At 39.9% G+C, this 16,338-nt stretch overlaps 1 pseudogene; it reads right to left on the bottom strand.

The window, feature by feature from the left end:
- The window catches only part of LOC122563390, a 108,519-nt pseudogene that overhangs the window by 85,117 nt on the left and 7,064 nt on the right, over positions 1-16,338 (bottom strand).

The raw sequence follows: 16,338 nt of genomic DNA, 5'->3' as shown, positions 1-16,338 counted from the left end.
CTTTCTTTCTTTCTTTCTTTCTTTCTTTCTTTCTTTCTTTCTTTCTTTCTTTCTTTCTTTCTTTCTTTCTTTCTTTCTTTCTTTCTTTCTTTCTTTCTTTCTTTCTTTCTTTCTTTCTTTCTTTCTTTCTTTCTTTCTTTCTTTCTTTCTTTCTTTCTTTCTTTCTTTCTTTCTTTCTTTCTTTCTTTCTTTCTTTCTTTCTTTCTTTCTTTCTTTCTTTCTTTCTTTCTTTCTTTCTTTCTTTCTTTCTTTCTTTCTTTCTTTCTTTCTTTCTTTCTTTCTTTCTTTCTTTCTTTCTTTCTTTCTTTCTTTCTTTCTTTCTTTCTTTCTTTCTTTCTTTCTTTCTTTCTTTCTTTCTTTCTTTCTTTCTTTCTTTCTTTCTTTCTTTCTTTCTTTCTTTCTTTCTTTCTTTCTTTCTTTCTTTCTTTCTTTCTTTCTTTCTTTCTTTCTTTCTTTCTTTCTTTCTTTCTTTCTTTCTTTCTTTCTTTCTTTCTTTCTCTCTCTCTTTCTTTCTTTCTCTCTCTCTCCTGCACTGTCCTTACCATGTGCTTCCTTTGTCTGCTCGTCTCCTTTTTAAACTGCCAAAACAATGCAACAGCATATAAAACAGTAAAGGGAAGATATAACACCAGGCACCAAACTTAAGCGAGTTCAATACTGGTCAGAAGGACATGTTGAAAAATCACCAAAATCATTAGGAGACGCTTGTGATGGCAATTATAAAGAGACTAGGTCTATTCACATAGTTGGAGATGATTGGACAAACATTGTCAGTATTATGTAAATCATTTGCTTCAAAGAAAAAATCTGAAAAGAAGTCTGTTGAAGTACCATCTTATCATCAAATTGTAGTATATTAATTCAGTTGATTTCAAGGGTTCAGGTTTTAGCTTTTCAGTAGACCTTTCAGTTGACCATATTTAAATAATTGATCTTGAAACCATGGATATTAATTAAATCTCATTTATTTTCTCGGAGCTTCGTTTAGAAGGATGACATCAAAAGGGAATGGATAGACTTGCTGTGTTTGTTGAAAATAAAGTGAAAGAAAATTGAGATTAGCTTCCTTGTCATCCACTCCTCACATCAAGGCATTGTTTTTGAAATATTTGTTTCTTATATTCAAATATAGAAGTGAGTCACAGAGTAATGATTACAACAAGACAGAGCCAGACACCTTTTCAAGGTACTGCAGGCTTCATAAAGACCACAGGATCTACATAATACAAAATGGTTGAAAAATGCTTTGGCTGGGTAAGACTTTAGTGAGGCCATATCTGGAATACTGCCTACAATTCTGCTTCTTAAACTAGAAAGGGTGCAGAAAAAAATGTACAAGCATGTTGCCAGGACAGGAGGTTTTGAGTTGTAAGGAGAGGCTGGATGGGCTGAGACATTTTTTACCTGGACCATCAGAGGCTAAGGGGTGACCTTATAGAGGGGCACAGATAAGGTGAACAGCCAAGGTCTTTTTCCAAGATTAGGGTAATCTAAAACGAGAGGGCATAAGTTTAAGGTAAGGGGGAAAAGTTTTAAAAGGGGCATAAGGGGTAATTTTTTCACACAAAGGATGGTGTGTGCATGGAATAAGCTGCCAGAGTTGGGTACAATTACAATTACAATATGTAATAGATAGTGAACAGATAAATGTATAGAAAGGTGTCAGAAAATTTAGCCCAATTAATCAGAGATCACAAACACACAGATCGGACTGAGAACTGACAAGGATTTAGTCATCAAACAGTGATATCATGCAGAAGAGACTTGACCCCCTGAAACAGTCACTGACAGGCTGTTCAGAAGGAACCACAGCTTCTTCCCCGAACAGAGAATACAGTGGAGTTTTATACCCTTATGACAATGAAGTGTGAGATCTGAGGTATTGGTGTGAATTGTACAATAAAGAGAAATAAAGTTTGTTCATTGAAAAGATTCAGGTTTCAGGTGTCTGACAATGAGTTTCTTAATTGACTCAGGAGTTTCCGATTCTTGGCTGGAATAGGTGCTGGTGGGTTTCATCCTGATATTAATGTGTTCGTATTGTTGAGGGGGCAAGCAAAGTACCTTTGGTGCTTCCTTGTCTGGGTACCATTTGTGAAGGCTTGACTCCTAGTGGGAGCAGCTGTGCCCTAAGGACATCAGAGGTGGCTGGGCTATTGTGGAGTGGGAGGCTCATTATCATTTAATCTGAAGAAGTACATTCTCTTGGTCTGGGACTAGATGAATCATGTCCTGAGGTATGTGTGATGTCTGGGGCGGCTGGTTTGGCCAATTTGAGGCATTATGGGTAGGCTCAGTGGCTGATTGCAGACATTTTGTGTTGTCTGTTTTGTGGCCATGTCATGGGGAGGCCAGGACCCGTATTTTCTCCCACAGTAGGGTTTAGAAGGATATGGGCCAATTGCAGCCAAATGAGACTAGTTCAGTTTAGGATATATCTGTTCAGTATGGATGGGTTGGATCAAAGAGTCTGTTTCCATGCTGTAGGACTTTATGACTCTATGACTCTATTGTCCTCCAAACTGGAAAGCTCCAAATCACCCATATTCTTCTCTTGCTGCAAGAGTTTGAGAATGATGTTGATAGTCGAAAACCAGCTAGTAAGCAATTAAAAATCTCCCAGAAAGTTATCTATCTGGAACTGGTAATAATGATACTTTGTGATTTCTAACGTGAACACTGAAGGTCATTTGCCCAAAATTGTTATATCACCTTAAGAGGGAACATGATAATGAGCACACAATCAGGATAAGGCACATGTGATTAGCAGTCACTATCAATTGCAACATGCGGTAAACACCCCCTGCTATTTCAAACCAGCAACACCGAAAAGATTTATCCCGTATGGTAATCTGTGAAATTCGAGACGCCAAGAACTATCCCAAAGGTCACTATTTAAAGTAAAAATTAACAACTTTATTTCTTAAAATAGAACAGAGAATAATTAACTAACACTATTTACAACTTCATTTTCTAACCTATCTTTTACCTTCCCCTTCTATGATACTAGCCTGATAAGATTTAGCAAAAATACAAATTTCAAAACCAGCCAGCTTTCGAGTCTTCTCTTCATATCTTCCTCTGTCATCTTTTCTTCTTAGGGATTTCTGTTTCACAGGTCACTGATCGGTAAAGGTACCTGTAAGAGAGCTATTTTTCAGGCAGTCTGTACATCCTAGTGGCTTGGCAGTTCTCTCCCAACTGTTCAATTTTTCCCGGTGTTATACCCTAAAAACATTGGATTGTGTCATTGGCTTTTAACATTGTCAATATATTAAATTCAAACTTGATTGGAGTTTGGCTTTTTTGGAGTATAATTTAAACTGATTAGCCTAATTTGAATTTGTGTTTGTCTTCAGGCAACCAGCTACACTAGCTGCTGGACCAAAAGGTTACATTGCATCTTGTTCAGATCACTTGGTGCTGTCACTTAGTTCTGTTAGACTTTAACTCTCCTAAAGGTACAGTACACTTCTACACCTTCATAACAGGTTTCAACATTGAATCATAGCATCCCTACAGTATGGAAACAGGCCCTTCGGCATAACAAGTCCGCACTGACCTTCCGAAGAGTAATCACCCAGACCCATTCCCTACTCTATTACTCTACATTTATCCCTGACTAATGCACCTAGCCTGCACATCTCTGAACACTATGGGCAATTTTGTATGGCCAATTCACCTAATCTGCACATTTTTGGATTGTCTTTTCAGGGAACGCAGCTGTGCTTTCCTGTAACAATAGTTGCTGAATTTCTGTAACAAATTGGCCTGTTGAACAATCTTGTAACAGGCTTTCACACAAACACCTATGTCTGTTAATCAGCCCAGATTTGCGACTGTAAATAAATATCAATGAACATAAAACCACATCACCCAAAACCAGAAAGTCCTTTTATTTGTCAGGTACTGAAGTCATTTAAGTATTAAGCTTGGGAAATGGAAATGAGATGCCTGTCAAATCTCCCCGCTGAAGAACTAAAGGATTGATATTGATTAGAATTCTTTGCAGGGACCGAATCTAGTTCTTAACAGTTTTCACATTTCCCCAGATATTTCTTCTCACGATCTCCTGTATCCCACATCCCTGCCTTCACAATTGATTTGCTAACACATCCATCCTTGTGGTACGTCATCTTCCTAATTGAGAAATTAACAGGCACTTGTTCACATCCTCAGTCAAAGATCTTCCAATTTCTGTTTTTTTTTTAATATATCTCATGACCAGAGTTGTTAAAACAAATTCACTTACACCCAAATGCATTTTCCTCTCCCCAAGATTGCATGCAATAATGTCCATGGACTCAATTTTCAATTTCTGAAGACTTTGGAACAATCCAAGAATGTTGGCCATAGGATGAAGCAATTTTAAGTGCTTCACCATTCAGCTGGAGTTGGTGAAGTAGAGGTAGGAAAATGGGTGTTGAGGCAATAAGAGACCCCAGAATATACAGAAGTGATTGTAAGATCAGGGTGTTTTAGAGGTCAGGCCTATGGTGCTTTGGAGAATAAATACAGACGTAAGAATAGGAGGGAAACAGTGGTTAGAAATCTACAGTTTTCCTTTGCTTTCTGCTTACATAGAAACAACAAACAATTCTGTCTCAACTCCTTAGCAGAATTGGCTTAGCAGTGAAATTGTAATGGTTTCCTTGTACAGATCAAGGGTTAATATGACTTCCTGGTTCCAATGACATCACCAAGAGCCAGCCTGCACATTTAAGTAAGGATCTCACTAGCTGGTTTCAGTGGTCCTTGATACAGTCTATAATTGCAGTCAACAGGATTGGGGTGGGTTAAAAATCCCTCTCGCTTCAGGATCCAGCCTGCCAGTTGCATGCATTAAATTCTCTTCTCATAAGCAAGTTTTGGTCAGGGCCACAGAGTTGAGGAGAAAAAGTTCAAATAGACAGCTAATATTTCAGCAAATATCTGCAGTTAATTTTGATGAAGACTTAAATTTTTGCCAGATATCAGATGCCATTGATTCCCCAGTGAGATATCCAAGAAACAAATTCTAAAGGGAAAATATTTGCAAGATTCTAGAAACAGATAGACATCCCACATATTAGTAAATTTGTGTCCCACTCTCATGTGAGACAGAGGATAAAAGTAATCAGAGTCATTTTACACCATCATTATTGGCTATATCTAGGCAGTAACCATAATGGGCAATAAAAACAGGATTAAAGGAAGAATTTTATGTTTATTAAATGCATGACAGCATTCATAATAATTGTTATGCCTGCTTAAAAGCTAAAAGCAAAATCTTAAATATTTTTTGAAAAGATATTTTAAACACTGATGGTCTAAATTTTCTTTTTGGCAGTCAAGTCACTACCTGATGTTTAAGTGATTTTAATCTCCTGCCCAACACAATGTTCTTCTCCCGGACAAATCAGGAAAGGCTGCACTTTCTATGAGAAGGCTGGAACAGCATAATAGGGGAGGAGAGGCAATGACAACAAACTGAACAATGAAACTCCGATCAACAGTTGTGTGTGAACTGTATGCTTTAAGTTCATTTTTGAGACCACATCACAATGTTTTGCAAGCAGTAACTGAATTTGGCATGAAGCAGATTTCCTGACTGTTAAATTTGATGCTGTAAAACAGATACTTTATTATTTTCTATTCCTGATTGTTCTGGACATTTTTGAAGGAACCCAGTTCTTTGGAGGGCAATCATTTACACAAGTTGATTTTGCACAAGTAGTCTCTTCAATTAAGCCTTACTGTATTCCCATAATGTCTCTGATCAGACATTGACTATACCAGCTAATATCTTGTTATCCAGTAGCATGACATAAGGCTAGACCAACAAAATGCTTAATTAAATACACTGGAAACTGAAGTACATGGATTTGGAAGGATCTGAATGGGTTAATACTTGACGAAATACAACAAGCACCACTCACTTTGATGATATCATGAGCATTTGGTGAGAGAATAAAGAAGGATCTTATGGAAGACAGATCCAAAACTAACTCTTCCCCTAAGTTCTAAGTATCCCTTCCCCTAAAAACTAAGTCTTTGCAGAAATGCAGAACTTTTTCCAATAACCTATAAACAGTTGCAGAGATGCAATAAAATACATTTTGTTTACTCTACAAGACTATTTTCGGTAAGCCAGAAGGTGTTTACCTCCATGCACACTGGACCACATTAAGTTCTAAAGAACCCACATACTTCCAAGATACAGATGGCAGTACATATATTCATAGTGATGTCACAAATAAGGCTCAAAGTATTCATAAATTGTCTAAAATATAATCCTAAAACTATCAAGACACACCGTCTCTTAGAATCTTCTTTTTCAAGCCCAGTAAGAATGTCTCTACCACATGAATATCCTTTTGTTCAGTAGGGAGACCAAAATCTTATATGGTATTCCAGTTCTGGTCCACGCAAGGTCTTATTTAACTAGAGAAAATCTTTCTTGTTGTTGTATGTCATAATAATGCGCTTCCAAATTGTTATTATAATATTCTGTGATCATGTACATGGACATCCAAATCTCTTTTTGTTTTTTTTTTGTTAACAAAAAAAAATCTGTTCTCCATCAATTTCTCTCTACGTCACTTAACTAGTCAATATCCATTTGTAGCTTCTTTGTGTCCCCCTTACTGCTTACATTCTTATCTATGGAGCTTTTGTGGTATAGTGGGTAGCAAGCCTACCTCAGCGCTGGAAGCTCTGAGTTTGAGGTTTATCCCAGTACTTGATTACCTAAGTAAGTGTGGTTGTTGTGTTGTCTTCAACTCTGTAAACTTGGAGCATTTATGGAACATCCTCCCCTAATTTGGCTACCCACAGCAATTTATTACCATTCTCTGCCTGCTGCTATGATGACATGAAATGGATCAGCAATAGATCCAGAACGGAAACAAGACTGAAGACCGTGCATCTGAACTCAAGCCAGGCTGTACCATCACACCAACAGACTTCTCATCTTCCTTGCTGCAACACTCCACCAGATTTCCATGACTAGATTGGATCTTCTCCATTGGCTGAGTGAGAAATACTTCAACCTCTATCATCTCCAGACCAGGACAAAGAACACACTATTCTCTATTAGTGAACTGCAGTACACAGATGGCAGTTAAACGATGTGTGCATTGTCTGAGGCAGGGCTCCAAACCATTGTTGGTGCAGATACTGTGGCACATAAAAAAATAAGCTTTAAGCTAAAGATACAGAAGGCAAAATCTTCGTTCAGCCAGCTTCTGCTGCATGACTCTGACTTTGAGCCATAAAGATCCACGGCAAGCCATTAGCCTTTCTGTATCTGTTTGAGACATGGACAATCTGCAGAGGATACCTCAAATCCCTACAAAAAGGATGCCTCTATAAAATCTGCAAATCCAGTGGTAGAATGGGTGCTTTAATCTCATTATTCTCTATCTTGCCAACAATCCTAGCATTGGGGCAAGAATTTCTGTTGATCAGCTATGTTGGGCTCACCACATCTCCTTTATCAAGTAATTTGATATCCTACCATGAATTTGGGTTCAAATAATCTGGGTGAGGAGAAGACTTATATCAGGTTTATATTCAAACTAAATATTCATTGTAATATTTATATTAAATACATGGTAGTCAGACACATACTAAGTTTTGATAGTAGTTATAATAGGTAAGGACTAACCTATCTTCAAGTTTTTAAGACTCTCATTTGAGATAATAGAGTCACAGAGTCACAGAGTTGTACAGCATGGAAACAGACCCTTCAGTCCAACCAGACCATGCTAACCATGATCCCAAACTAAACTAGACCCACTTCCCTGTGCTTGGCCCATATCCTTCCAAACATTTCATATTGATGTACTTATCCAAATGTAACATAATAACTGTCAGAAATCTAGAAGTAAACTTGCAATCTCAGGAACACCTGCAAGACACCCGTTACGCTCAGTCCACCATTTCAGACTATTATAGTCTAATATATTGCATTCAACATCCATCTACATTGTGCTGTTTCATAACATTATCACAATGTTTCTCCAGGGTCCCAAGGTTCTTATTCAATGAAGTTGCCTTCATATCCTATACAAGATTTCCAAAACATGCTTTCTACCCGACCTTTCGTCACAGCAAACAGTTACTGGGAGGGCAAAGAAAACACTTCCAGAACATTCTCAAAGCTTCCATGAGAAAATGCAAAACCCCATTGACTCAGGAAATCTCTTACTAAAGACTATCTAAACTGGTGAAGAAGCACTATAAAGGTGTCATCCGTCTCTCGCATCTTGAACATACCCAGGTGGAAACAAAATACAAACAGTGGAAGGAGCAAATGGAAACTCCAATGCCCATCCACCCCACCTGATTAAATATTGTGTGCTCCAGTTACCATGGGATGTTGTGGATCCAGCACTGGACTACTTATTCACTCAGCACCCACCAATCTAGAATGAAAGAAAACAATAATTGGTCTTAAAGGACAGCCTAAGAAGAGAGGGGGAGGAGGCCATGATGTGGCAAATCAATGTTGATTGTCAACTTGAAAATTCTTCTGAAATACAAATGACACATGGTGAGAACAGGAGACTTTTCTGAACATCCAGAACCGTGTGGTAGCTGCAATGCAGTCTTGTCTTCACAGTCTCCCCATGTTAAAAGATTCACCTGCAGTTATATAGTCATAGAGATGTACAGCATGGAAACAGACCCTTCATTCCAACCTGTCCATGCCGACCAGATATCCCAACCCAATCTAGTCCCACCTGCCAGCACCCGGCACATATCCCTCCAAACCCTTCCTATTAATATACCCATCCAAATGCCTCTTAAATGTTGCAATTGTACCAGCCTCCACCACTTCCTCTGGCAGCTCATTCCATACACGTACCACCGTCTGTGTGAAAAAGTTGCCCCTTAGGTCTCTTTTATATCTATCCCCTCTCACCCTAAACCTATACCCTCTAGTTCTGGACTCCCCGATCCCAGGGAAAAGACTTTGCCTATTTACCCTATCCATGCCCCTCATAATTTTGTAAACCTCTGTAAGGTCACCTCTCAGTCTCCGCCGCTCCAGGGAAAACAGCCCCAGCCTGTTCAGCCTCTCCCTATAGCTCAAATCCTCCAACCCTGGCAACATCCTTGTAAATCTTTTCTGAACGCTTTCAAGTTTTACAACATCTTTCCGATAGGAAGGAGACCAGAAATGCATGCAATAAAGTTCTTATGAATGCATCCATGAAAATCGTCTCCTTTATTTTGAGGGACTGGTGGCGTGAGAGATGTTTCCCCACTCAGTATTGTATTGCCATAAGTCTTGAAGTTTAAAAAAAAATCAAGCATATTGGAATCACTAGCTGGGCAGGCATTTGTTATCTATTCCTACTTGCCCTGGAGAAGGTGCTTTTCTGAAATACTTCAGGTTTGGAAGTATAGAGACATCTATCATGCTGCTAGGAAGGAAATTTCAGATATTCCAGAAAGGTGACCTAGTAATGAAAAAAGGGTGATATAGTTCAAAGTCAGATTGATGTGTGGCTTGGAGAGGAATCCGAGGCTGTGGTGTTCCCATGTCCTTTTGCCTTTGTCCTTTTGCATTCTAGAGGTTGTGGGTTTGGAAGGCGCTGTCAAAGAATGCTTAGTGAGGTACTGCAGTGCATCTTATAGATGGTGCCACTGTACATCAGTGGTGATTGGGGTAAATGTTTAAGAATTGTGTTCACATTCCTCATATCTGTCTTAAATGTGTGACTCCTAATATTGAGATTAAGCCAGCTGGCCGTAGACTGTCCCACAAGAAAAAAACAACTTCTCCACATCTACCCTGTCAAGCCCTTAAGAACCTTATATGTTTCAATAAGGTCTCCTCTCATTTTCCTAAACTTCAATGTCCAACCTACTCATCCACTCCTTATAAGAAAATCCCTTTGTACACAAGATTAACTTTGTGAATCCTACTGCTCCTTCAGGTCATTCTCTGTTAAATGCTGCCTTGATGTCACTTTTGTCTCTCCTCTGGAGTTCAGCTCCTTTGTTCATGATCAAGGTAATAAGGTTAGAAGCAGAACTTCAACTGAACATCAGTGAGCAAGTTATTCCTTTCAAGGGGCATTTAATAGCACTGTTGATTATCCCTTCTATCATGTCATTAACAATTGAGATCAGACTGATAGGGTGGTAAATGGTCAGTTAGATTTCTTCTACCTTTTGTGGGCAGGACATATGCAGGCAATTCTTGCATTCAAGTGCCAATGTTGTAACTGTACTGGGACACCTTGGCTATGGACATGGCTAATTTTGGAATGCTATCAGGGCTCATAGCTTTTGAAGTATAGAGCCTTCATCTTTTTCTTGAAATAAATTAGAGAGACCAGAACTGCTGAAGACTGGTATCTGAGATGCTGGAGATTTCCGTCGAGACTCAGGTAGATTATTGACTTTGCACCTTTAGCTGAAAATATTAAAATACTTACATTGATGTCAAATTTGCATAATTGAAGATGGGGGTATTTGCGGAGTCTCTTGTTGCCAGGATCATGGCACCGTGGTGGGCTCTGCTGTCTAGAAGGGTGGGAAAAACACCCGTAGATCCATAGTCATAGGGGATTCTATTGTAAGGAGAGTAGATGGGCAGTACTAGAACATAGAACATAGAAGAATACAGCGCAGTACAGGCCCTTTGGCCCTCGATGTTGCGCCGATCCAAGCCCACCTAACCTATACTAACCCACTATCCTCCATATACCTATCCATTGCCTGCTTAAATGCCCATAAAGAGGGAGAGTCCACCACTGCTACTGGCAGGGCATTCCATGAACTTACGACTCGCTGAGTGAAGAACCTACCCCTAACTTCAGTCCTATATCTACCCCCCCTTAATTTAAAGCTATGCCCCCTTGTAATACCCGACTCCATACGCGGGAAAAGGTTCACACTGTCAACCCTATCTAACCCCCTAATCATCTTGTACACCTCAATCAAGTCACCCCTAAACCTTCTTTTCTCTAATGAAAACAGCCCCAAGTGTCTCAGTCTTTCCTCATACGATCTTCCTTCCATACCAGGCAACATCCTGGTAAACCTCCTCTGCACCCGTTCCAGTGCCTCCACATCCTTCCTATAGTATGGCGACCAAAACTGCACACAATATTCCAGATGCGGCCGCACCAGAGTCTTATACAACTGCATCATGACCTGTGGCTGAAAATGAGACTCCTGATGGTATGTTGTCTCCCAGGTGCTTGGGTCAGGGATGTCACCAATCGGTGGCAGAGCATTCTGAAAGGGGAGGGTTAACAACCAGTTGTCATGATGGATATAGGCAACAATGATATAAGCAAAAAAATGAGATGAGGTCCTGAAAGCAGAATTTAGGGAGCTAGGAGAAAAGTTAAAGAGGAGGACCACAAAAGCAGTGATCTCAGGATTGCTACCAGTGCCACGAGCTAGCCAAGGTAGAAATGAAAGAATAGGCAGGATGAGCACATGGCTTGAGGGATGGTGTCAGAGGGAGGGGATCAGATTTGTTGGAGAATGGGACCGGTTCCTGAAAAGGTGGGACTATAACAAATTGGATGGTCTACATCTGAACCAGGCTGGAACTAATGTCCTTGGGGGAACTTTTTGCAACTGCTGTTGGGGAGGGTTTAAACTAATGTGGCAGGGGGCTGGGAACCAGAAAAGAAGACAAGTAGACAGTGAGGTGGAAACTAGAGACTGTAAGGATCATGAAGTTAGCATTACTAAAAGGAATAGTAGGCAGAGAGCAGATGAACACAAAGGAACTGGTGATTTGAAGTGCATATATTTTAATGCAAAGAGTATAGTGGGTAAGGCAGAAGAACTTAGGGCTTGGATTCGTGCCTGGAAGTATGACGTTATTGCGATCACAGAGACTTGGTTGAAGGAAGGGTATGATTAGCAAATAAATGTTCCAGGATATAGATGCTTCAGACAGGACAGGGAGGGCATTAAAAGGGGAGGGAGGGGCTGCATTGCTGGTCAGGGATAATACCACAGCTGTGCTAAAGGAGGACACCATGGAGGGCTTGAGCAGTGAGACATTATTGGTAGAGCTGAGAAATAAGAAGAGTGCAGTTACATTGTTGCAGTTGTACTATAGGCCTCCCAATAGTGAGTGTGAGGTAGAAGAATAAATAGGTAAACAGATTATGGAAAGATGTAGAGGCAACAGGGTAATGGTGATGGGAGATTTTAATTCTCTCAACATTGACTAAAATAAACTTTGTGTCAGATGTTTGGATGGGGTCGAGTTTGTAAGGAGCATCCAGGAAAGTTTTCTGGAACAGTATATCAATAGTCCAACTAGGGAAGGGGCCATATTGGACCTGGTGTTGGGGAATGAGCCAGGCCAGGTGGTAGAAGTTGCAGTGGGGGATTTCTTTGGGAATAGTGACCACGATTCTGTAAGTTTTGGAATATTTGTAGACAAAGATGAGAATGGTCCTCAGGGAAGTGTACTAAACTGAGCCAAGGCCAATTATATCAAAATTCAGCAGGAGCTGGGAAATATGGATTGGGGGCAGCTATTTGAAGGGATGTTCACATTTGATATGTGGGAGGCTTTCAAAAATGGGTTGAAGATAGTGCAGAATAGTCATGTGCCTTTGAAAACAACGGATAAAAAAGGCAAGATTCGTGAACCATGGATGACAAGTGCCACTAGCCAAGAGGAAAAGGGAAGCATGCATAAGTCCAGGCAGCTAAGAACAGAACTTGCCTTGGAGGAATATCGGGAGAGTAGGACTAATCTTAAACGAGGAATCAGCGAGCTAAAAGGGGTCATGAAATAACTTTAGCGAGGAGAATTAAGGGGAATCCCAAGTCCTTTTATTCATATATAAGAAGCAAGAGGGTAACTAGAGAAAGGTTTGGTCCACTAAAGGATAAGGAAGGAAGGTTGTGTGTTGAACCTGAGAAAATGGGTGAGATTCTCAACGATTACTTTGCATCAGTGTTCACTGAGGAGGGGGACATGATGAATGTTGAGATTAAAGATAGAGGCTTGTTTATTTTGAATCACATTGACATAAGGAGGGAAGATATGTTGGGTACACGAAAGGATATTAAGGTAGACAAATCCCCAGGACTGGATGGGATCTATTCCAGGTTGCTGAGGGAGGTGGGGTCCTGACAGATAACTTTGTAGCATCCTTAAACACAGGCGAAGTGCTGGAAGACTGGAGAGTTGCTCATGTTATCCCACTGTACAAGAAGGGTAGTAGGATATTCCAGGTAACTACAGACCCGTGAGCCTGACGTCAGTAGTGGGACATTTTCTGGAGAAGGTATTGAGGGATATAATCTATTTATAATTGGAAAAGAATGGGCTTATCAGTGACAGGCAACATGGTTTTGTGCAGGGGAGATTGCGCCTTACCAACTTAATAGAGTTCTTGGAAGAAGTGACCAAGTTGATAGATGAAGCAAGGGCTGTAGATGTCATATACATTGACTTTAGTAAGATGTTTGATAAGGCTCCCCATGGTAAACTAATGGAGAAAGTGAAGTCACATGGTGTGCAGGATGTTCTCGCTAGGTGGATAAAAATCTTGTTGAGCAACAGGAGAGTAGTAGTTGAAGGGAGTTTCTCGAAATGGAGATCGGTGACAGGTGGTGTTCCACAGGGATCTGTGCTGGGGCTACTGTTGTTTGTGGTATACATAAATGATCTGGAAGGGGGCATTGGTGATCTGATCAGTAAGGTTTCAGATGAAACGAAGACTGTGGAGTAGCAGAAAGCATAAGGGACTGTCAAAGAATACAGGAGAATATAGATAGACTGGAGAGTTGGGCAGAGAAGTGGCAGATGGATTTCAATCCAGGCAAATGTGAGGTGATGCATTTTGGAATGTCTAATTCTAGAACGAACTATACTGTAAATAGAAGAGCCTATGGTAAAGTTGATGAGCAGAGAGATCTGGGAGTGCAGGTCCATTGTACCCTGAAGCTTGCTGCACAGGTGGTAGAGTGGTCAAGAAGCCATAAGGTGTACTTGCTTTCATCGGACGGTGTATAAGAAATGGCAGGTCATGTTAAAATTGTGCAAGACTTTGGTTCAGTCGCGTTTCGAATACTGTGTACAGTCTTGGGCGCCACATTACCAAAAGGATGTGGACGCTTTGGAGAAGGTGCAGAGAAGGTTGACGAGGATGTTGCCTGGTATGAAAGGTGCTAGCTATGAAGAGAGGTTGACTAGGTTAGGATTGTTTTCATTACAAGAAAGGAGATTGAGGGGGGGGGGGATCTGATTATGGTCTACAAAATCATGAAGGGTACAGACAGGTTGATAGAGATAAGCTTTTTCCCAGGGTAAGGGATTCAATAACGAGAAGTCACACGTTCAAGGTGAGAGGTGAAAAATTTAAGGGAGTACGCAGAGGGTGGTAGGTGCCTAGAACACGCTGCTAACAGAGGTAGTAGAGGCAGGCATGGTAGCTTCATTTAAAGTGCATCTGGATAGATGCATGAGCAGGTGGGGAGCAGTGGGATATAAAACCTTAGGAATTGAGCGATAGGTTTAGACAGTTAGACAGATTTGGATTGGCACAGGTTTGGAGGGCTGAAGGGTCTGTTCCTGGGCTGTAAATTTTCTTTGTTCTTACTTTATCTGTTCACTGTTTAATTGCTCACCAAATTCAAGATGATGCAATAGGAGTGCAATTTTTATATCTTGTCCATTGGTTACAGATTTCTTGTCTCTGTCCATTGCTTTGCTAGTGGCATTCAATTCATCCTGTGCTACAGCTTTACCAGATTGACACCAAAGTTTTTCTTGCTTGTTGCTGTTCTTGATCTGTCCTCTTGCAAGTTTCATTAAACCAGTGTTGATAGCCTGGTTTGATGGTAATAGTAAAATTGGGCATTTGCCAGGATACAAGGTTGTACATTGTGGCTAAATCTAATTCTGCTGCTGATGGTACACAGTGTTGTTATGATAAGAGCTGATGTTATTACTGGACAAGTCAGATCCTAGACTGAAATCTCACTCTTATTTTTAATGAGGTGGTTTCCACTGAAACACAAATACGAATTCTGCAGATTAACCAATAAAACAAGTTTATTATGCAACAAAAATAAAGATAAAATAGTATAAACTATACTAGTTTGATATCATATAAATTTAAAAATTTGAAACACGCAGTGAAATACAATCACATTAATCCAAACAAAATTCCTTTATAACACTCACAGCAGAAAGAATTCCTTTCTCTTTTATATCTATTGAACTTAATTTATCTGCAGCTTCAATTCCCCATTTTGTGAATCTGATAGCCTGTTCCCAGAGTCTTCATACAACTGAGTTTAGATTTTTCCAGCTTAAAGTAACCCCTTCCAGGTTGTAACCAAACACTTCTGATCTGGAACTTCTACACTAAACTCCTTACACTGATGTAACATCTTTCTTAACAGACCTAAACAACATCTCTTTCCAAGGAACAACTGTTTTACATATCCAGCTTCAGCCAAGACTTCTGCTAATGACTCCAAACTGAAAGTAACAAAGCTTTCTTCTCTGTGTTGTGTGTATTTCCCTTAATTCCAGAATGTTCTGTCTGAAAGTTTAATATGCTACATTGTTTACTTTCTTCACTCATAGCCTTTCCCATTTCTCTCTCGGAAGACTCCCTCTAACATTATATTTTGAAAGGATCACTGTGGCCTCAGAAATACCTACAGGTTAATCATTAAACTCCCTCCATGCAGATAGAAAATCCATGTGCTACAAATTCAAAATTAAAACAAAACCCAAAATAAATGATATCAGAATATAAATAAATATACACTTTATATCATGTTTATGGATATTCAGCTTTGAGTTGTGGACTGTTTACAGTCTGTTCCGATTAGCATCGTGGTCAATGTCACTGATGCTGTCATGAACAGATGATTTGAAACAGGTAGTTTGGCAAAGAGAAAGTCACATATGCTTTTCCCTCTTGTTAATTTCCTCACCACCTGCAGAGACAAGTCCAGGAACTAATGCTCACAGAGCAGATGTTGAAACTTGAATTCACTTAAGCAATCTGGAATTAAAAGTTATTCCACTGGCAACTGTGAAACTATTGTTGGCTTTTTTTTAAAATGATATGCTTCACTAATTTTCTTTAGGGATGAAAAGCCTGCCATCTTTATCTATTCTGGCCTACTTGATTGAGTTTTTTGATGAAGTAACAAAGAAGATTGATGAGGGCAGAGCAGTAGATGTGATCTATATGGACTTCAGTAAGGCGTTCGACAAGGTTCCCCATGGGAGTCTGATTAGCAAGGTTAGATCTCATGGAATACAGGGAGAACTAGCCATTTGGATACAGAACTGGCTCAAAGGTGGTGGTGGAGGGTTGTTTTTCAGACTGG

The sequence above is a fragment of the Chiloscyllium plagiosum genome, chromosome 27 (assembly GCF_004010195.1).
Source record: "Chiloscyllium plagiosum isolate BGI_BamShark_2017 chromosome 27, ASM401019v2, whole genome shotgun sequence".
Taxonomy (NCBI): domain Eukaryota; kingdom Metazoa; phylum Chordata; class Chondrichthyes; order Orectolobiformes; family Hemiscylliidae; genus Chiloscyllium; species Chiloscyllium plagiosum.
Note: the sequence above shows the minus strand (reverse complement) of the source record. Positions and strands in the feature narration are given on the sequence as shown.